The sequence below is a fragment of the Lutra lutra genome, chromosome 7 (assembly GCF_902655055.1).
Source record: "Lutra lutra chromosome 7, mLutLut1.2, whole genome shotgun sequence".
NCBI lineage: Eukaryota > Metazoa > Chordata > Mammalia > Carnivora > Mustelidae > Lutra > Lutra lutra.
This window is the reverse complement of record NC_062284.1, coordinates 126,399,955-126,423,185: the sequence shown is the minus strand read 5'-3', so window position 1 is coordinate 126,423,185 and position 23,231 is coordinate 126,399,955. Positions and strand designations below refer to the sequence as shown.

The 23,231-nt window shown below is 44.7% G+C and overlaps 1 protein-coding gene and 1 long non-coding RNA gene across 11 annotated transcripts in view; both read right to left on the bottom strand.

The window, feature by feature from the left end:
* STON2 (stonin 2) overlaps nucleotides 1–13,470 on the bottom strand; it is a 155,882-nt gene extending 142,412 nt beyond the window's left edge. For 4 of the 9 annotated variants that reach the window (XM_047738597.1, XM_047738604.1, XM_047738605.1 and 1 more), the window contains exon 1: nucleotides 13,327–13,470. The gene's annotated coding sequence lies outside the window, so the exon portion shown is untranslated. Of the gene's footprint in view, nucleotides 1–6,969; nucleotides 6,991–7,027; nucleotides 7,185–8,864; nucleotides 8,886–12,662; nucleotides 12,964–13,326 lie in introns of those variants that run through there. The other 5 variants (XM_047738598.1, XM_047738599.1, XM_047738602.1 and 2 more) reach the window with 5 other exon arrangements.
* A 3,908-nt stretch (nucleotides 13,471–17,378) lies between these two features.
* LOC125104772 (uncharacterized) lies at nucleotides 17,379–20,584 on the bottom strand. 2 transcript variants are annotated; one of them, XR_007128730.1, is made up of 4 exons: nucleotides 20,427–20,584; nucleotides 19,143–19,263; nucleotides 17,936–18,011; nucleotides 17,379–17,584 (listed from the first exon to the last, which is right to left on the bottom strand). It is a non-coding gene; the product is annotated as an uncharacterized LOC125104772 (long non-coding RNA). The 2 variants fall into 2 exon arrangements; XR_007128731.1 differs by lacking the exons at nucleotides 19,143–19,263; nucleotides 20,427–20,584 and adding an exon at nucleotides 19,066–19,125.
* Between the last annotated feature and the right edge of the window lie 2,647 nt (nucleotides 20,585–23,231).

The window sequence follows — 23,231 nt, the reverse complement described above, 5'->3', positions numbered from 1 at the left end:
GCTCTGACAGGGAAACTATCTGCCAGCTCCTGCCTGTTTCTTGTTCCCCACTGGGCCAAAGTTCATTCCATGGTGACCCAACTTCCCCCATACTTTCAGAGTGTACTGTCTAGCTCCTTCAGCAGCAGATGGGAAACCCAGATCCCATACCCTACAGAGTGATACCTCATCTGAGTCCAAAAGTGGTGGGAGTAAGCCCCGTGTGGCTTTGGACAGTAGAATGGTATAGTCCACCAGAGCTGGTCACCAAGAAAACCCAGAGGCAAGTGGGGCTAAGAGCATTTCAGGTGGTGCCTAAGAGTTAGCCAACAGAGGAAGGTTAAACCTCCCTAGGAACCAGTACTGGTATGCAATCCCACATAGACAGAAAATGGAAGAGATGATCTAATAAATCTTCTTGGAATGTGAGTTATTTGTGCTCATTGAGTTTCTGCAGGTTCTTAGAATTCTGGCTGCCACAGGACATCACCCATTCATACATTCTTCATTCATTCAATAAGATTTCTGCAGCATCTCCTATTGTTAGGCATGTTCTAGTGAAATTCTAGAGATAGAGGACTAAGATTTAGACCTTGCCTTGGAGAGGGAGACAGGCAAATAAACAGATAATCACAATACAGTGTAGTCAGGGTACCCCAGGAGAACCCAACAGGGCCATGAACACATAGAGGAATGGCACCTCCCCCAGTCTTGGGGTCAGTGAAAACTTAGGGAAGGTGATACCTGGGCAGGAGCTTGAAAGATGAACAGAAATTAGTTGGGGGCAAAGAAAAAGGAGATTCCAAGCTGGCAGTATGGCCTCTGTAACAACAAAAGAGGACAACGCAATGTGGTTAATTAGAGGGTGCCATTTTACTTAGCCATGTTTAAACAGCTACATTACTAAGCAAAAGCAGTCTGGTACCAAAAAGTATGTGCAAGAGACATCCTTGTCTCTCTTACCTTCATCCCCAGACCTCCCTGCTAGCCCCATTCTTGAACATGACTCATCACTGACCCCCAACCCCTGGAGTATGTATGTATCAGAAATGGGGGAGGATCTGGAGTTAAGTGAGGAAAAGATGAGGCTAGGAAATGAGTTTTAAGTTCAGGGACGGCCCAAGATTCAGGGGTAATGTTAGCAATGGGGCAGGAGGCAAAGATGGGGGTGATGCAGAGCTAGAGTGTTTTGTACATGACTTAGAAACTTGTAGTGTAATAGTTTTTAATAAGTTCCCCCACTTAAAACAGCTATAATAAAATGTGATATGTTCATACAAAGTCTAGGAGATGAGTGAAGCATGTTGTGTTTTCTGAACTGCAAGCAGCTCCATTTGACTGAAGAAATGAGCCAGGAGAATAGTAAGACAACAGGCTGGAAAGATGAGGAAATCAGGTCAGACAGGGCCTTGTGGGCCATCCCAAGAAGACCGGGTTTTGACCTAAGGGCCACGGAGATCAATTAAACAATTTTAAACAAGGAAATGATATGATTCAATCATATTTTAGAAAGATCATTCTGGAACCAATGAGGAAGACAGACTGGAGGGTGGGAAGACCAGCTTGTAATCACAGTGATGAGGCATGGCAAGATGAGGGATAAAAAGGAAGATGTTTTTTATGAGCCATTTAAAACGAAAGACCAAGACATGGAAATAAAGTCTAGATAGAGCTCACTTATGTTGAGGGAGTAGTGATGTGGTAGGTGGATGAAAAAGATTATTAGAAAACTGGACACATTTCTGGCCATTCACTGTCCTTCAGAAGGACTTCTTGGGGAGGAACGATTGAGGGGGTGGTAGGGAGATGAGTTCAGTTTTAAACCCAATGAGTTTGATAGGCCCGTGGGACAACCACACTGAGGTCTCAGGGCCTGTTAAATAGATCCAGAACTCAGAAGAAGAAAAATAAGTATTAATAACATGGATTGAAAGGTCATTGGTAGCCATGGGTCTGGAGTAGGTCACCTAGAGAGAATGCACAATGGGAGGAAAAACAAGAAAGGTGGGAAGGTCAACATTCATGTGGAGGGCACCAGATAAACCGCCACGCAGGAGTTCACTGTCCATGCCTGCTCTTGTCTCCATCATGAAGGTCTGTACCAATCCAATCTTCTATTGCAAAATCAACCTGGTTTGCTTAGAACCCAGAGAAGGACCATGTAAAAGAGATACTAGTGCTCGCTTCAACAAACTCTTCAGGTGACACAGAGTTAGGGCAGCTCTCTATGAGCTCAAGGACATTGGGAAAAGGAGAAGGGGAAGCATTAGACAGAACTGCAGGGAGTGTGTATTTCTGAACTTTCAGGTCTTCAGCACTTGAAGAAGTGAAACCTTCCTCACCTTTCTGCAGCATGGGGTTCTCTGGGTGTGCCTAAGATGTTTTCACACTGACACCAATACTTGCACTACATACACATGTCATCCATTAGAAACAGTTCTCTAGTTTGGGTCAAGGCCAAGATGTGCAAATCAAACTTGAACATCTCCCCCTAGAACTGGTTCTTATTTAAAAAAAAAAAAAAAAAAAGTATGGATCTCTGGATCTGTTTGACATATCATTTAAGCCTGAGACCCTCCTCTCCAAGTAAATACACACACATCCAACATATTTACAATTTCAGGTGCTTCACAGACATCTTAGCCAAAGTTCCCTCCATGAATCCCCTAGGGTTCCCTCGACTCTCTGTGGAAAGCTCCACCATAGAACAATTTATCTAGCTTGTGTCACTCTCAAACTGTTCAAAACAAAACCAAATCATACCAGAAGAGCACAGCAGAAGGAAGCCAAGCATTGTGGCTTCCACTGACCCTGAACTGATAATTCCTTATTTCCGTTTTCAGTAATGCAGAGGATATCTCCTTCCCTTTTCTACGAATCCCTCCCCTCCCGCTCTCCCAACAAAACCAAAACAACCCAGCCCAACACTAAAACTCAGACCTCTCTGGGAGCCGCTCCACCAGGGCCCCAGGCTGACTATGACATTATCCTCAGGCAGTGGGCCCCTTACAAACAAGAAACATCCCTAGTTCATGACTGCTGACGGAGGCAGGAGCATAAGGGTGTCTCCAACTGCTGGGGACAGTGGCCAGGAATGCAGCCACGCTGGGTGGGCTTGGCACAGAGCAAGAGTCGAGTAACCCTCTGTTGACTGAGGGCTGGCTCTGCTTTCCTAGGGCAGGGTCTTGGGTTTTGATGGGTGACAGATACTGTCAACACCCCTTTTTTGAAGTCTGTAAATTTAGAGAGCAGATAAGTTAGGAAGTGTTACAACTTCTAGGATAAAATAATCCTCATTATAAAAATGCAACCAACTCAAAACCTTTCAATGGTGACAACTCACCCACCTCCACGCTCCTGGTGAATTTCCCTTTTTTGCATCTCTTTTTCTAACATACATATTTTATTATAAAAGGAATACACTTTCACTAAAAGAAAACTTGGGAAATATTTTTTAAAAAGGATAACCAGCGCTGTAGTTCTGAAATGATGTGATTTATAAAAATTCCCTTTGTGTGTACCTTTTTCAGGGACACTTCATTGTTTCAGGGTGAGGCGTTCCTTTTTCGGAGGGGGGGCTGTCACCACAGACAAATGGGACAGGATCCTTTGACCTTGTGACTCTCTGGGCTCTCACCTCATGGCCAAGAATTATTTATTCTATTGTTTTTTCCAAGTTGATGGAAATTTCCCACTGCTTATGCCCATTCTCTTTACTTCCTCAACCTGAAAGACCAGAAAGAAAAATTTAATCACTGGAAGTTCTTTCCTATTATTTTTTCTGCTTCAGTTCTCACACTACCCACCTCCATCTGGAGAAGTTTTCTCAAAAATTCTAGCAGGGATTTAGAAACCAACCACACCGCTATGTGTATTTGGTCCTGCCGCCACTAACAGTTATATTTCTTCACTGACGCTAACTCTTACAAAACAGAAAAGCCACACAAGTTCAGAGCATGTAAACCATAAATGCAAACACAGCAGATATGCTAATTAAAGAATCCAGAGAAAGACTTCAAATTTGATTCTCCCTGCCTCTGGGTTCTTATTCAGCTCTGAGAGGGAGACTTTTGAAAAAGCACATCCAGAATCATATTATTTGCTGAGGGAAATCAAGGGTCTTGCATGCATTTTCCAACGAAGTGTAAAACTGGAATTTAAAACAGTAAGGGAGGGTCAGTAAGTTTGGTAGAGAAAAGCAAGAGCCTTCTTACGTGGCTCGCAGTGGCAAAGAGCACACATGAGCATACACACATTAGTGTATACAATCCTGAAAAACGGTCATTGCCAGGATATCCATTTTTTCCTGTGTTTCAGCTTTCGGGTCTCTGAATGCTTGGGTAGCTGTGAGTCAGATACCAACCACCACATCCATGGGCCAGACTTGATTTCTGGGTGCAGTGTTTTAATTACAGAGAAAGCATACACAGCTGACATGTGTGTGCAGAATTTATGGCAGTATCTTCTTGACCTCTTTTACTTTTAATAAGAACAACAAAAAAAAAGAAGTATGTATTAAATTGAAATGTGGTTTTCCGTTCCGGGGAAATGCAAAGGGCTTTAAAAATATGTGAGCTGTCACCACTCCTCACTTCCAACACGTGGGCACCAACAGTGAGAATTTTACAGTGATAAAGCAATGAACAGCTTCATCACTCTGATACAGCTGCACCACTGTGCCCTCAAACCTCTGAGATGGGCATTTTTACTACCAAGTCCCATCTCCAGATACAAAACTGAGATTCAGGCCATAAGTCACTTGCCCAAGGGCACAAGGGGAGGAAGAGGTCAAGTTGTATCTGACCATCATGTATTGACTCCGAAGTCCAAGCATGACAGAGCTCGGGAGATAAACTCTCCAAAGGAAAAGGCCAGCATCATAGTTCATGTCACACTAGAAAAGGAAGAAAAGAACAATCTGGAAAAGGAGAGCTGGCTTGACTTTTCCACTGGAGCTGGAATGTCCTCGGATTCAGCCGCATAGTCCCACCTCTTCTTAGGTCGGCTTTTAGCTGCATGTACAGTCAGGGACCTCCACACAGATGTCTCCAGCCCTGACTTCTCCCCTGACACTCATGCCCACGGAGGGCCTTCACTTCCATGTTTAATAGGCCTCTCGAAAGTCACGTATCCATGACAGAACAGCTACTTTCCCTCCAAAGCAGCTCTGCAAGAAGCCTTCCCATACAGCATGATGGCGGCTCCATCTTGCCGTGGCCCTGGACAAAAACATCAAGTCATCCTGGACCACCCCCTCCTCCTACATGATTTCTCTCATGTTCATTTTACAAAAAGACTGTGTAGAAACAGATTTCTCCATGCTTCTTTAAAACAGCAAGCTCCACTAATACATGTAATAAGATATTGTTTGCCTACGACCTGCTGGGAGCATGTCTCCAACAGCCGTTAGGTGAGCTGCAGCCATCCCAGCACCATCTACCAATGTACAGTGATGTTCACCTACTACTTTAGATGGACTACTTGTAAAACACTTGAGTAACACTTCCTATCACCCAGACATTGAGTTCAAAAGTGCCTTACAGCTAACAAGTTCATCTAACCCTCCAAAGAACTCTCTGAAGTGAGCACCATCATTATCTCCTTTCCACAGATAAGGAAACTAAGACACAGGGAAGTTCAACAGCTTGCCCAAGATCACACAGCTCCAATCAGGACAGTCTGGCTCTAGAGTCTATCAGGCTTCATGCATGAAACACACTTTCCCCCCTGAAGGTACAGAAATGAACTTGTTTTTTACTTTGCTTTCTTAGGGCTGGGGCCCACCTCCGCCAAGTTCCTGGCCAAGATGGACTGCACATTGTCTGTCCTCTTCACTAGAAACTGGTAGCCAAATGACAAGGGACCAAAGCCCCTTGTCCCCTGGCCACTGTGCTGTGACCAGCCAGGTCATCCAGCGGAGTCTAATATGTGACGGCAAATGACTCTGTCTCTTGGAACCGCCTCCCCAAGGCCTGCTCAGGGATCCGGAACTGAACACAGTTGGCTCTGGCCAACAGCACAGCACGAGGGCTCCCAGGCCCCTGAGTGTGATGGGTGGCGCAGCTGGGGGTGGGGGCTGCTGTGGAGAATACTGGGCCAATGAGGCTGCTGGTGAGTGGCTGGGATGTGCTGAATTTACTCAGATGGATCCTCACAACACATAGACACACCCCTTTTAGATGTGACTGTAATACCAAAAATGTTAAGGAGAAAGAAAAAGGTAGAAGAAGAGAAGCAAGTGTGCTTCAACAGCCCTGCTGACCATGTGAACTGACAGAGCACAAACAAGGACAGCTTTCCTTCTAGCAGGATCTCTGTGGGTGTGCCCAGAGTGCACAGACTGCCCCCGTTAACCCTTTAGAGCATTTTTCCTTTGGTTTCCAGATACAGCAATGACAAAGGGCACAGCTTCTAGAACTAAGAGACTGAGGTAAGGTCAAAGCCCTATCTTCATAACAACCTCGGACAGGTTACTTAACCCCCAGTACTAATTTCTGACCTCACAGAGTGGAGGTGGAAATTAAGTGAGATAATGTGGAGTAAAATGCCAGCAGAAGACTTGCTAGCAGAACACAGCAAAACTTGATGAATGGTGGCTACTGAGGGTGATCTTGATAATTTCACTAATAAAAGTTGTTCATACCCTTCAACTGTTTAGAGTCTTAAGTAAAGGGAAATGGAGGGACAAGGAGGGACGTAGAAAAAAATTAATACTTTATGTGTGGCCAGGGGTAGGAAAATATACAAATAAAACTGTATTTCTGAGAGCTCTGGTTCACACATTTAAATAACGGACAAATGAAAAAGCTCACCGGCTACGGATCACCCCAGCCTTATCCACTTAGCTATGGTATTACAATCTTTCTCCTTTAAAAACTCGAGTCAAGAAAGACAAATATATTCAGTTTCTAAAACAAACAGAGGAATAAAATCTGTTTTCATTTAAAGCATCTCACTTTTTTTTTTTTTTTTTTTAAGCAATTAGCTCACTTCAAAGGGCAACCAATGGAGTGATTTTTATCAAGCTGGCAAGGGTCTGGTGTCTCACTTCAAAGTTCAGGCAGATTGAAAGCTGCTGATAGTCCTACTACACTGGCTGGCATTTGGCAGAGAAAGTGCTGAGAAAGCCAGTTCGTTCAGATGGTGAATGTGCACAGACCACAGCACGAAAGCGGCGCCTCTTTCAGGGAGAGCCAGGATTCAGCCTGAAAGGGAAGGGTGTAATTACCCCACCCCCAAATTAAAATTAACGAGGGTCTTTGGGGTTCCGGCCGCAAGAGCCTCCACGGGACATAAGAATAGATGGAGGAAGTCCTAATTAGATGGACAGAGCGCCGAGTGCTTCGTGACCCCAGCCCTATGGATATCTGTAAAGCAACTTCAGTGGGACACGAACAAATGTCCAGGGAGGTGGGACCAGCGCACACAGTCGTGCCAGGGGATTCCTGCGTGACTTGAAACAAGCAACTTGACCTTCCCGGGTCATTCTGCAAGCAGAGTGAGAGACCAACCGCCTGCCAGTCTGACAGAGTTTATGATAGGATTAGATTTTATTTATAAAGAGGGTTGACATCCTTAGCTCCATAGTGCTCTCCTATTAATAAAACAAACATGTTAAGAGCTCAAAGTAGAGTCCAGATTACCCATCTGCTCACAAATCACCAAATGGCTTCATTTTTCAGGATGTGATACGAGCCATTAGAATATTAGAATTAGACGATCACAAGGCAGTCAAGAAAGGAAGACTCTAAGAATTGGTCTGCTTGACTCCTTCACTCCAGACACAGAAGTCTAGCCACAGCCCTCAACAAGCTTGTGCAGACCATCAGAGCCGCAGTTCACAGGAGCCCGTTCCCTAACACCCACTGTGCCTACCTAAACCCTATTTCTATCTCCAGCCAGCATGGCTGCTCCTCCATGAGCCTTCCCAGCTCAGCATAACCTCAGAAAGATTCCCTGTCTCTGAATTCACAGCATGTGGTGCCCCCTTTGATTATACTATTGATCTCACTGTTATCTGACTACTACTAATTCTGTATGAACATTATGCCCTTTCTCCCTGAGATTAGAGGTTGTGTCAAAGAATAAGCATTACACTTCTCTGAATTCCTCACATCTTCCCCAGAGCCTGGTACCCAGAAGATGCCCAGTGCCATTCCCACGAAGCCGCCTTTCAGAGATTTTACTGGCCAATTAACAATCTGCAAAGTAGCTTCACACTCATTATGAAAACACTGCACAAAGAACATTAACCTTCTCTTATCTGTTAGTGAAGCCACCTCAGAGCACAAGTCAGGGTTAGTCTGAAGCCAGCTGGAATGGTGGAGGTGTGCACAATGAACAAAAAATTCAAGGGACTGGGTTTTCAATCCTATCCTTCTATTATCTGTCTGTGGATTTTTTTTTTTTTTTGGTCTGGGGATTTTTTGCCAACTGTTTCTCATTAATTGCATTTTAGAAAATCAGCTATAGCACAAGAAACCTACCTCTTGAAACTGCTAGAGATGTTAAAAAATATATATGACACTTTTAACATTTATTCAACATAAACACATAGAGAGGATACTATTTGTGTAGTGTTTAATGTGTATTTTTCTTAAATACCACATTGCCAGATAAATGCTATTCAGTGGGGAAAAGTATCACTTTCTAATGAACATGTTCAGCATTTTTAGATCCCTCCTGGCTAGTTTAAGTGTCCCTTCCCTCACTGACTCTTACTCAGGCCTAGAGTTTTGTCTGCTAATCTTTTGCAACTTCAGACCTTCAGATCTTTGCTTCCTGGAGACCTGAGATGGAGGGAGCTACAGGGTTTCATTGTAGAGCTGACCAAGGGAAGGCCAAGACTACAGGAGGAAGTGAAACAGCTGGCTTTCCAAAATTACCTGGAGAGGGAAACAGAACAGCAGAGATGGCCTCAGGTCTCCTGACTAGAGGTTATGGCTCCAAACTTTCTCATCCACCTCTGGAGGTATGCAGAATCCGCAGGAATTCTGCTGTTACAGAAAGCACACCTTATAGGCGTGGTTTGTCAAATCTGTCAGGAAAAGGATCTCTTCACATATTATTCACACTTCATTTTATAGTCTGGACCCACCATGACATCTCTTATTTTATATGAAGTTCATATGCATATAATTTCTAGTACAGGCTATCCACACCCCAATGGACTGTTATACTCTCATACCACCTTGAAACAAATACTGTAACCTGTTGGCCAGCACCCAGAATGCTGACTCTGAAAGTATTTCATGTATCCACATGGTGTGGGCAGGCATATCGCTGATTATCAGGACCCTGGCAGAGTTAACGCTTTTTCCAACATCCAGAATTGAGAAAAATTGAGTAAAAAGAAAACAAACCCCCGCTGTGTTTTATTTCTTGTGTCATGTTGTACATGCCAACATATTTTCTCCTTCACGTCCACTCTTGGAATGCTCTCATTACAGGAGCGGTGAGTCACCATTCAAGGAATTGTTGCGACCTGCCCCGCCCATCAGTATAAGCTAAACTGTGGACATCTTGAGTTCTCAGGGGGTTATTTATCTTGGGAGAGTTGACCACACTTTGCATGATCATATGGTACAGATGTTTATTCATGAAGATGACCTCAAGTGAAGTAAGAAATGTCTTGGTCTGACTATTTAAAAATTCAGCCAAATGTCCACCCAATGGGCAAACCCCAGTTCCAGAATTAAAGCTGTGATGGATCAGAACTGATGTATGCTGACAGACTTGAGTGAGAGGTCTCGAGCCAGACCAAAGGGTGTGTGCTCACTGATGGGGGTGGGGGTAGATAATCAGGGCAGAATTACAAAGGGAGGGATAAAATAGCACTTATGTGCTTCTTCTGTGAATCCAAACTTCTTTCGTTTCCTCGGGGTGAGAATTATATCTGCAGTGTAATATAAACCTAGAGAATCAGTCACTCTCAGAGACCCCACTGCCACTGCCAGCCTTCAGCAAATCCACCAGATGGAGAATGCTGGGACCTTCCAGAATTTTCCTCCTTCCATTAGGCCCTTCTATTCAGGCCTTTCCCTCAACCACACCTTAATTTCTCCTTTTAGCTCCATGGTTTTCGAAGTGTAGACTTTGGACTGGCAGCATCAGCAACACTGGAGCTCTTGTCAGAAATGTTAATTCCCAGGTGCCACCCCAGACCTATCGACTTAGAGACTCTAGGAGTGGGACCCACAAATTTGTGTTTTCTCAAGGGTTCCAGGTAATTCTGAGGCACAGTGAAGTTTGAGAACCGCTGCTTTAGCTGACATGAAGATGAGAGAGCATGTGCATCTTAGGAGAGGACTTAAAAAAAAAAAAGGAAACAAATTTCCAGCAATGGAAACTCAAGTCATGTGACAGATAGCGAGGGAGATTCGAGGCTGCTGAATTCATTTGGGACCTCATCATTTCTCACTTTTAATCTCACCTAGTTTGGTCTTCTCCCCACATTGCCACTAGAGACATGTGCTTTGCCTGAAAAATCTGACCAGGTCAAACCCCAACTTAAAAACCCATCAGTGGCTGCTCCTTGCCCATTAGATAAAGTTCCAAACACCTGCACACAACCGGGGCCCTTCATCGCTGGATCTGGGCCACCTCCCTGGCCCTGTTTCCTTCTGCACTTTCCCTCCTACTTAGCCATACCTCACTGTCTGCAGGAGGCTCATACTTCCCCATCCCACTGACATGGGGTTTGGCTGTGATTTACCTTAGCCAAGAGCATAAGAGTTGAAGGGACTTCTGAGCAGATACTAAGTGCCATATTTTTGTTTCATCATATTCTCTTTTTTCCCATTCCCCTACATGAGATCAGTATTATCCCAGAAAGAGGCTGTTTCTTAAGCTTCTGGAGGGTCTTGGAATGAAAACAGGTAAGGAGCAGAACCATAACTGACGTGCACTGGACACTCAGGATAAGTGAGAAATAAACTTTGTAAGCCATTGAAATTTGGGGGTTATTTGTTATTTTGCCTAAGCTGACCATTATGGCACATTTGATCCCCCAGACCCCTCTGTCTGGAATGTCTTTCTCCTCTGCTCTACCTTTCCTTCCAATCCCACCTCAATCCTATCTGCATAGGAGACTTGCTCATTCCTCTACACTCAGTTCAGGTATTATTTCCTCGATCAAGTCTTTTCTCGTTCCTAGGTATAACTGATCGACTCCTGTAGGATCCCATTTGGATGCTACAGACCTGTAACTGTGTCCTTGGAACTTTGCTGGGAACTTCCTATTCATTAGTACTATCCCTAGAACAACAACTCCTCTTAAGAAGAAGAAGAAGAAGAAGAAGGAGAAGGAGAAGGAGAAGGAGAAGAAGAAGAAAGAAAGAAAATTAAACCCTCATTTTACAGAGTGGGAGACTTTGGCTCAGAAAAGCAAGGCAACTTGTCCAGGTTTCCCAGCCATCAGCCACAGAAACAGTTTTCACCAAGTGTGGGTCTGGCTCTGAGCTCAGCAATCTTTCCCATGCCCCACACATCTCCCTCCCTCCTCCATCACCAAGTGTTCGGATCCTCCCATTCCCATTCTGGTGGAGAGAGTAAAAGTCTCCTTATCAACAAGTTAAAAGGTTGTGGAATTAATTCGACACTTGAAAGACTTGCATCTGGAAGTGGGCTTCTTACCCCCTGAGAAGATAATCACTTCCTCTAAGTGGATGGATTTATTTAAAGGCTCCTGGCAAGAGCACTGGGGCACCTGGAGAACTGAAGCCTTCTGCCTGTTCCTTTCCCAGGTAGTGTGGCGTGCTAAGACAGGCAGATTCTCACTGACGATGCCCTCAGGACCTTTTGGGTCTGTCACAGGGTAGGATGTTAAGGAGCAGAAGGTTCAGAATTCCAAGTAAATCAGCTACATATTGATATTTTCGGTAAATGAACAAGGGAAAGAAAACAAGGACAGAAAAGCGACACAGTGGCAAAGAACTAAACCAGACCACCCAGGTCTGACATAGCAATAACCGTCTAAAGTAGGAATGGCAATTTTAGGTTTCTATGAGCTGCTGGCATTTCGTTGTGCGGTTGGGCTTTTTGTTTTTCTCTTCCTTTCTCTCTCTTTAAGCTTGTCCAAGGGAAGACTGGAAAGTATAAGAACCTTCAAGTCCTCCCCCTTAAGCCATACCAGTCAAAGATGAGCATTCGACAAAAAAAACAAGATCTTCTTCTCACACGACATTCATAACAATTTCTTCAAGGTTTACAAAGCTTTTCTCAGTTACTAATCGGAATCCATTTATCTCTTTCGCCATTCCAATGAAGTTTTTTTTTTTTTAATTCCTCAAAGGATGTATTACCTTTAAACGATACGATCAGAAACATTAATAATAGCATTTTTCCCTTTGAGTTTAGAAAGCTGTTCAGAGCTCCAAATGGTCACTGGGCCAGGTAGGACACATCTGACTTACTCTTTAAAAGACCATCCACTCCGTATAGCCTTGTGCTCGGTGTTTTGCCGGCATTGGTTTATTTAATCCTCGAAAGGACGCTATGGAGCAGGTGCAATTATTTATGGCCACCTTACAGATGAGGACAGTGAGGCACAGAGGGCACGAATGACCTGCCTGAGAGAAAGGCTGTCTCTCCCTTTCAGAGGCCAAGTAGCTGCACAAGACAGTTAATGATTTACCCACAGCCCTCAGGGAGCTCCTTCCAGTAGGGGCAACACATGCACTTACACATTCTCATTCTCTCTCTGTCTCTATCTCTCTCATCTTCAACTCTTCTTCACCCAGTAAGAGGCGGGTGTCCAGCAAATTGCTTGGCAACGCGCGGAGGAAACTCCATCCAAAGCCAGGGTCTGCCGGGTCCAGGCCGCCTCTGGGCGCTGTCCAGCGGGCAGCGCGCCTGAGAGGCCAGGCAAGGGTCCTGTCTCCGGACACCCCGAAGGTGGAGCGGAACGCCAAGACCCAGTTTCACTCGGGGCGGAGCGGGGTGGCGGGGGAAGCACCGTCCCCAGGGACACCTGTTGTCGCCTCCCTATACGGGCCAACAAAGATGTCGCGGGGACTCACATCTCAGGGAAGACACCCGTGTCCGCGTAGGGGTGAGGAAGTCGCAGGTGTCTTCCCGACCCCCCTCCACCTCGCCCCCCTTAGGCGGGCTCACCTCACCCCCTCCCACCCTCGGACGCCTGCGGCTGGTGGAAATGTCGCGCCTCCCCGGGGCTCCGACCGAGGCACGCGCGGAGGTTCAGGGACCCGCTGAGCGAGGGGCTGCACTCGCGGCGCTAGGACCTCGCGGGCGGCCCGCCCCCGCCCCCACCCCTACCCCTCGCCCGCTCCACCTGCGGAGCCCCACCGGCGGGGCACCCTCGCCCTCCACCGCGGGACGCGCTGTTACCTGCGACACCGCCTGCAGGGTCCCGAGCGTCGGCCGGAACGCCGCCGCGGTAGAGCCGGCTGCGCTGGCGCGGGGATCCTCGTCCGGCCCTGCTGCTCTCGCTGCCCTCCCTCGCGGCCGCAGCGCCGCCGCCTGCTCCTGACTCTCCAGGCTCGCTCCGCGCCCGCGGGCTCCTGGCGCCGCTCCCGCCGCTCCTGATTGGCCGCAGCGCGCGCCCGAGACGCGCGCTGATTGGGTGGCCGGGAGCCGGGGCGGTGGGACGGGCGGGGCGCCGCCTGGACCTGCTCCCGGAGTCCCCGGCGCCGCTGCCTCCCGTCCCCGCTGCACCTCCGGGCGGAGAACCAGACACGAAACCGGGATCTTGCCCCTCTGCGTCCGCGGAGGCCGGTTGTGGAGAAAAGGGATGAAGTGGAAAGTAGGACGAGAAGCATGGGGTGGCGGGGAGTGGGGATCGCCTTGGAGTCTCTCCCACTCCTCCTACCAAGGCTGGACTGGGGGGATCCTTGCTTCTGCGGCCTCACTCCTGCAAAAACCTACAGGGTTTTGATTTCCTGTTTTTATAAGCAGGACGGCGGCTTGTAAACAGTGGTTGCCAAATTGTGTTTTTGGACTTGGCTTGGACTTGACGCACCATCTATCTCTATGTGGTCCAACCAGAGTTCGCAAAAGGAAAGCGACGTGTGTGAGGTCCGACACGTTTACAAATTAGTAAGAACGAGTAAGATGGTGAGATAGATCTTCACTTACAAGGACCTTAATACCTAGATAGGGAGCTAAGACCGTATAATAATGGAAATAGTAACAATAATAATAATAACCCTGACTTCTCTATGGCACACATTGTTTGCCAGGCACTTTTCTAAGCGCTTTGGATATAGTAATACAGAAGTACAGAAAACAGCTGGCCTCAGGATGTCCACATGTCCTGTGAAACGTGTGGCCAAGTGACATCAGTTGGCAGTGTGAGAGATTTTCATCTGGAAGACACACCAACAGTCATTCCACGTTGCAGTTAAGAGGCACAAGATGGAAGGGAGAGAGAGGGTAGGGAATTAAAATAGTTCCTGTCTTCCATATCTTCTCCCACAGTTCTTTAGCCCTCCCAACATTTTGTCTCACCTGAGCTGGGCCTTTCTAAAGAATAAGAACAACCACTATAAATTCAGGATGGTGCCAAAACTTTGTTTTACCACTCATAAAAGGAGCCCCCTTTAAGCAACCAGGTAACAGTGAGTAGAAAAAAGTAGCACCGTTTCTATTTTAACACCTTTGACTTTAGTTGCACCAATACCTCAGGGCCCCTGGGTGGCTCACTGGGCTCAGGTCATGATTCCAAGGTCTCAGCTCAGCAGGGAGCCTGCTTCCTCCTCTCTCTCTGCCTGCCTCTCTGCCTACTTGTGATCTCTGTCTGTCAAATAAATAAATGAAAATTTTTTTAAAAATTGAAAGCAAATATGTAACCATTTTCCTACAAGTATTTCCTCTAGATCTATTCTCCTATGTTGACAGAACTCTAGAGGGAGAAGTTTGGGTTGGTAGAGAAAGGCTGGAGTGAAAACCAGCTTGACCTCCTACTCTGAACAGCTTGATTTGTACCCTAGTTGAGCTTAACGTCATTACTTTGAGAAGCCCAGGACCCTACAAGGAATTAGCTCCGTTTTCCAAGATTATATCAATGGACGAATGATCCGTTGACTCTATATTGAAAAGATGGACTGGGCTGGGTGGAGCCTCACCTGATAAGAACACCAGAGCAAAACAGACTGTGTGAGGAAGGTTCTTACACCAGTATCCCTGTCCAAGCTTCAGACGCACATGGAGACATCAGCCCATCATCCCAGTTGCTCACTTTCCATAGCTGTGGCTTTTGCCATAGCATAAGTTCCATTTGGATTGGTCACACTATCACTCGGAAGAAGAAAGGCTATTTTAGGTAGAGAACTAGGTTGACCCAAGATAATTTCTTAAATCGATAGCCCTGGTTGCATCGCACTAAACTCGACCTTCTGAAGTATGAGAAGTGAAAGAAGAATCTGGATTCCACTCTGTCCACCCTGGAACCTTCTTGTGGGCAGGAACTGCTTATGAATCTCTCTGTCCCCTATCTCATCCCGCAAAATGCTTTGCTTGGCAGTGCCTCCTGCATCGCGTTTCTTCTATTTAGCACTCAAGACTCAATGAAAATGTCCTGTCCTTGGTAGTGATCCCCTTGTCCCTGTTATATTCTCATTCCAGTACGAAGCAACAATATTCTAGTGATCCATTTGCATGACCATCCCTCCAACTAATTATCACTAATGCCTGGCCTAGTACAAGGAACTCAGTACTAAGTATTCAATAAACTTGAACTGACTGAATGAAATTATTTACAGGTAATAGAGAGGCATTAAGGAGACTGGGACCATACCCCAGTGCTGTTCAACAAGGCATCCTGTAGTTCCAGGCTGGCTGGATGTTTGATGTGAGCCAAAGTGATCATCTGCCCAGTCTAATAGTGACTAGGTAGTTTCTGTATGTTAGGCACTGTCAGCTAAAGAGAAGAATGAGGTCTGAAATATACACAAGATGAAATGATGCAGCTGATTTAGAAAATCAGCCTTGGTGTTTCCTCAAAGAGTTAAACACAGAGTTACCATAAGACCCAGTAATTCTACTCCTTGGTACATACTCAAGGGAATTTAAAACATATGCCCGGATAGAAACTTGTACATGAATATTCTTAGCAACATTATTTATAACAGCTATGAAATTGAAACAACACAAATATCCACTAACTGATGAATAGGTAAACAAAATGTGGTACATCCATAAAATGGAATATTATTCAGCCATAAAAAGGAATGAAGACTGATACATGTTACAAAATGGATGAACCTGGGAAACATTATGCTCAGTGAGAGAAGCCAAACACAGAAGACCACATACTGAATGTTTCCATTTAGATGAAATATCCAGAGTAAGCAAATCTGTAGAGACTGAAAGCAGATCTGTGGTTGCCAAGAGGTCAGGGGAAGGAGAAATGGAGAACGACTGCTGAGTGCATATGGGGTTTCCGTTTGGGTTGATGAAAATGTTCTGGATTTAAATAGTGGTTATAAGTGCACAACTTTGTGAATATACTAAAAACCACTGAGTTGTAAAAAGCAAAACGAAACATATACACAGCGGGCATTCAGAGAGTTTGGAAACCATCAATGGAGGAAATGTTAGTTAAATCTTAGAGTGTTAGTAGCTAATGGTGTAACAGTGTAGAGGAACAGAAAAGTCTGTAAAATACAGTTGTAAGTTGGCTTGTCTTGCCCTCAAGCTCCCACCTTCAGCAACCCAGAGGGAATTTACTCCTTAGATCTGCACTGTCCCATCAAACATTCTATGTTAATGGAAATGTTCTTTATCTGAGCTATTCGATATGGAAGCCACCATGCACATGTGGCTGTTGGACATGTGAAATGTGGTTAGTATCACCGAAGAACTGAATTTTAATTGCTTTTAAATATAAATAGCCACACATGGCTGGTGACTACTCTATTGTCAGTGTAGCTTTTGCTGGTTTAAAGGACTGAAGTCATCTTAACTGGCAATATAGAAAAATAATGGAGGGTACCAGAGTAGGAGAGTCAATGTCTTTATGGTTCTATAGCCTGACTCCAGCCTGTATCTGCTAGAAATCCTTCAATAAGATCTCATTGTTCCTACCCTTCTTCCTTCTATGAACTCTTAATGAACTTCAGTCAATAATAGAGAATTTCGTTTTATCTTTATGGTAGGGTGCTTCCATTCCACAAATATTTATGGACAAGCATTCTGTGGAATTATGGGACGAGGGATAGTAGACAATGTCAGCCATATTCCAGAAAGTAGTTCTCAAGAAGGCAGACAAGGAGAAGATGCAAGAGAAATACTTCCCAAGGACCCAGCTCCTTACTTCCCTCCCTCCGGTGTCCCCCCCACCCACCCCACACACACAGATTATTGAGTGAGAAATCTTGTTATTAGGAAGCTGAAGCGATGCTAAAGAATCTTTATTTAGATTTCTTGTTTCCAACCCAAGCCTTGTAACATCCATAACTCCTTCAATACACGTTCCAGTTCATGTTGATTTTGCTCTTCTTTGAACTTTCATTGAATTTGAAATCAATAGAATGTAATGACGTTCTAAATGTTCTTCCTTAATGTGATGTCCCCACAGCAAGATTCATTTGTTGTACAAATGTTCATTGAGCTCCTTCTTATTTTGGTGCCAGAACAGTCCTCGGAGCTATGGGTAAAAAGAAAGACAGGGTCACTGGGAAGGTTAGAGCCTAATGAAGAGGCACACAAAGAAAATGTTCTGCAAAGTTTGGCCTAAATGTGTAAGAAGGTTCACTGAAAGCTCAGGACAAAGAGCAACTGGGTGTACACAGAGAAATCAGGGCATGTTTCTCAGAGGAGGTGACATTTAAGCTAAAGGAACTTAAAGGATGAGTAGGAGCTTTTAAAGTGTTTTTAAAAACATAATTCATTTATACTGCCCACCTTCCCAAATGGGATTTGAGGTGATGTATTGGAAGTTTTGAGAACTTTGTATTGGAAGTTTGAAAGAATGAATTAACATCAGGATCCGGCTTACCATATGTGACAATGTTTTGCATTGTTGACAAGGGAACTAACTAGACAGTCATTCTGGCTGCCTTCAAGGCTTATTCCTGAGGACAAAACAAAATAAATATAAGATAGGAAAAAACAAAATAAATATAAGATAAGGCTCTCTGATCTCAAGGAATTTAAAATCTCTCACCTCTACTATTGCAATATCCTTCTTATCAGCCTTTCTTGTTTAATCTTATTTTCTTCTTTCCTAGGGTATCCCAAATCTCAGTCATTGGTGTCCCACTGTCACCGATCATTCCATATCCGTGTATCATCTACACTATCGTGTACTTGTTTCTTTACATTGGCTCTCCTCTTGCTCAACTTCACTGAAAAGCAATTTTTATCTCATTGCCATCTATGAAAAACAAGTATTACTTGCCATAAATAGAATGTTAACCACAAAAATAGTACAATGAAAGTAAAGCCACATTATCTAATCTTAGCTGACTATTGTTGGCTGCTAAAAGTTCTGAGGCCCCGCTCTTTCTTTCATAAGGAGAAAGATTATCAAGACTTAGGTATTAAAGACATACCAGCACCAAACTGATCATTTCTCCTTGGCTAAATCAAACAGACTCAAAAAAGAATTTGCAAAAAGAATAACTATCTCGCTGCATGAGCTAATGAAATTTAATGTCCCTTTTCCATTCCGCTTACAACCAGCTTCTGTACCATGAAGGTCTGCTCATGCTGGGTACCACATATCTGTAAACAGCTCTATGATCCTTCACTCTCATAGCTACCAGAATGATCTAACTCAATGTTATTATCTCTCTCCCCTATTCAAAATCCTTCAATAGCTCTTCATTACCTAAGGGAAGAAGTCTTAGTGCCTTACCAGGGGCTACAAGATCCTCCTGGATCAGACTTAACCTACCTCTCCGATTTCAGCTTCTGTTACCCTCTCCAACTTTATTCCACCAATACTGAACTATTTGTAGTTCTCAGAATGCATCATAGACTCTCATGTCTCTGTACTATTCCCTCTACATGGCAGGCTGTTCACAAATTACACCCACCTTATCATCTTTCATGTCCCTTCTGTGCTCATTTCTATTTATCTGCCCAATACCTTACAAATACACACATATCCACACATGCACGCACACGCAAGACATGCCAGCTCCAGATGACAACAGGATTCCTTCCAAAACACCTGTGTCTTTTTTCCTCCACTGCCTCACCTGTGTGTCTCTGGCAGGCACGGACAAGTTATCCCAAGACTCCACAGTTCTTATCACAGCTGATTGGTCTACAGGTGATCAAATGAACCAAGGTGAATCAGCTAGAGTTCCTCAAAATTTCCTAAGAGGAGAAAAAATTGGCATCCCTTTTTCCTCTGCTTTAAGATGTAGAGAGAAACAGGCAAACAAAGCAAAGAGAGATGCTCCCCGCTCCATTGTGCTGCAGACCAGCTATTTCCTTACCCCTCCTTCTTTCACCTTTTCCTTTTACGTTGTGAAAGAGACCCAGTATCTTTCCAATTAAGTCTTTTTCCTAAACTACTTCAAGTTGAGTTTGTTATTTACAACAAAGTATCCTAATACATTTCTAATCATCCATGAAGTCCCAACACAAATGCTACTCATTTGTGAATACTTCCCTGACTCTTCCAACCCAACAAAGGTACCCCTTGTTTATGCCTCCTGCGTCTTGTAACACTGGACCCCATTTCCAACAAGTATGCTTGTCATCTTCACATTTTTTGTGAGAAATAGTGTTCTGTCCTCTTTGCCTGTTTGATTATTCCATTTACCACCTGATAGGAAGGGAAACTTAGAACATAATAATCTATTGACAGTATGCCCTAGTTAAAGTTGATATTGAGTGAAAGGGAGCTTTTAAGTTTCAGCTCTTCTACTATGAAGAATTTTTTTTAACCAAGTTGAATCCTAAGAAGAACCTTAAAAACTGCCAATTACAAGAACTCTCCTCTGCTTCCCAACCAGGATGGAACTAGAAATGCACCCCATAAGCAGCAACCACCAAGGGGCAGGTGGCAGCTGGATATGCAGCAGAAAGACTAAAGAACACAGGGAGGGGAAAATCAGAGAAAAAAAAGGGAGGTCTGAGAGAGAAGGGACTGTAGTAGTCCTGTCTGTCCTTGAATCTCTGTGAATGAGAGGCAGGTCCATAATGAATGTTTTCTACCACCCATGAATGTCTGTCTGTAATCGTACTTGGCCAAATAAGATTGAATTCTCTTAGGTAACTGATTGAACCTATGCACTTTTTCAAAAGTTACTAGGCATCACAGGGTCATATATGTTTGTGCATTTATCTCATTTCTAGACTAGAAACTCCTTTTCCAGATTCTTTCGATCTTGGCATGTTGGGCATCAGTGTCTAGCACACGCTTGAGTTGGACTTTGATGCTTACAGCCTATGTTTAAGGTAGGAATGCTTTCCAGCAGCAAGTATCAGAAGAACCAGTCATAATGGTTCAAGCAGTAAAGACATGTAATTACCCGACATGAACAGTCTGGATACTGGCAGCCCCAAGCTACAGTGCTCCATGACACATAAAGGACCTAGGCTGTTTCTGCTCTCCTGCCCTTGGCTTTTTGGCTTTATCTTAAGCTGCTAGTCTTGTGAATGAAAGATGGTTGCCACATTTCCAGGTATCTCATTTTGAGAAAAGCATATACAAGAAAGGAAGAGAGTGGACTGAGCTGAGAAAGTTTTCCTTTATCAGGGAGGAAAATCATTCTCAAACATCCCTTCCTCCCCCTCTAGTAAACTTCCCTTCATATCCCATTGGCTAGAACTGAGCCACATGGCCATTCTTAGCTACAAGAGAGGCTGGCAAAACCAGCGTAGTCTGGGACTTGTCCATAACTGTGAAAAGTACTTGTATTGCTTGCAGTATTGCTTTTGACGGGCATGTGGGTCACAGGCTTTCCCTACAATTTTCCTCTTTGTGCTGGAGACTGGCTAGGACTAACATGGTATCTAGGTGGGGTATCTTGAGCCTAGGTAAGGATCCAAATGTACTTCTTCCTTCATTACATTTCTTGCTTCGTACACTCTTGGATCCTTTATTCTGCACATGGGATTGATGAGAGGCCCTGAAAAGCTCTTAGATTCATACCTGGGGATCTCTTTAGTTGTCCGTGGCTGGATCCTCCATCCAGGAGAGTGACCTGGAGCATAGATTGCCTCACTGGTCTCTGCGTTACTTCCTTTGCAAGACTGCCCATGACTGGGCTGCCCGAATGGTGCTGGCATGCTGATTTGGAGTGACTCTCATGTCACACACAGGATGAGCTTAGGGCTCTGGGTTACTGACAGTTCTCTGCCAAATTTTGGCTCTAGCTTCATGGGTAGCCCACACATTGGTCTTGACTGGCCATATTCCAACTGCAGTGCTGCTTCTGGTCTACCTGAGGGCAATTGGTGTGGGGGCCAGGCATTCTCCACTCTGTGCTGGCACCCAGGGCTGTTAACCCAACCTCTCCATGGGTTCCTCACCAGGTTTTCAGGGGTGGTGAATCCCTCCCAGGGATTTCCAGCTCCACAATGCCAGCAGGCCTTCTGCTTAGGATCCTTTCTTGCCTCTAACCGATGCAGTGACCTCTTGCCCTCCCTGGTCAGTCTTCAGCCATGTAGACCAGGATAGATGTTCCTTGTGCTCTTCTCATCCATCCTCTCCTCCCCACTAGGGGCAGTGGTGTACAGGCAGGGGTGTGGTCAACATTGAAAGAGATAGCATTCTTGGAATGCAGGGATTAGACAGGGAGCTCAAGAGAAGACCTAGGGCTGAGAGGTGTGTTTTCTACCTTGATAAGGTTGCTGGGAGAGTCAAAAGAGATTGAACCCCTGACAATCCTTGTGATATGCAAAACTGCACACAAATAATAGTTATTTTATTAGTTTACTTGAAATATAAGAAAACTAAAAGGAGGAAATTTAAATACCCCCCCCCCCCAAGATAGAAGCATCTTTGGAGTAGTTTTGAGAGGGAGAACTCTGATTTTAGATGCCCAGCTTTGCCTCCTCCCAGCTGTGGGATGCAAGTTTGGTTTCTGAGCCCTGGTTCCATTTATAAAGTGGGAATAATAATATACTTATGTCAGAGGATACCCATGAGCATTGAATGAGGAGATACTTATAAGGAATTTAGCACTATTTCTGACACATAATAGATACTCAATAAATATTAGATTATCCTTATTTTACTACACAGATGTCTGTAGCAGACCTCAGATCTCCTAGGATACAGCCCTGCTCTGCACCAGAAATAAATTACAAGAAATAATTTTCAAAATGAGATTGACAGAGGGGTGCCTGTGTGACTTTCAGTTAAATGTCCACCTCTTGGTTTTGGCTCAGGTCATGATCTCAGGGTCATGAGATTGAGCCCCGAGGGGTTTGTGCTCAGCAGAGGCAGTCTTAAGATTCTCTCCCCTGCCCCTCCCTCCACTTGCACATGTGCACACGTACTCTCTCAAATAAATAAAGTCTTTTTTAAAAAATGAGATCGACAGAGGCTGCACGGATATGTTAGGCTATCTAGCATCTCAGAGACAATATAGCAGGTGGGTAGGACCACAGACTTGATAGCCAGGAGGCTTGGGTTTGAATTCTGGCTCAGTCATGTGATAGTTTTAAGACCCTTGGCAAGTTCCTTAGCCTCTCTGTGTCTCAATTCCTTCACCTGTAAAATGGGTCCTTGCGAAGAGTGAATAAGTTAAGTTATAGTACGTGTTTAGGATGGCGGCTGGCACATGGTGTTAGAAATTATTCAATACTCGGGTGCCTGGTTGGCGCATCTAACTCTTGATTTTGGCTCATGTCATGATCTCAGGGTCATGAGATTGAGCTCTGTGTGGGGGCTCGTGCTGGGTGAGAAGCCTGCTTAAGATTCTCTGTCTCCTTCTCTCTCTGCATCTCCCCCGCCTTGCTCCCTCTCTACAAATCCCCAGAAATTATTCGATACTATTAATATAATTTTGAATTCATTTAAAATTCAAAATAAAATTTGTTCTTAAAAATCCCAATTGACTCTTATTTCAAGGGACCTGTATTTTAGCAACTGGAAAAAAGAAAAGCACAGAGATACACTCCACGTCTGTGTGCCATTGTCTATGCTGTCCCCTTTGCCTGAATTCCCTCCTTTTGACCCATAAAATCACTACATATTCACCACTACCCTGGGGCCAGAGCTCATTCTCTCCTGCTCGTGCCTCTCAAACGGGACTGGTGTCTCCTTTTTTAGTCATCTGTGTATTTCCTGACATTCCTGATAAGGGTTTTTTCAACAGAAAGCTGAG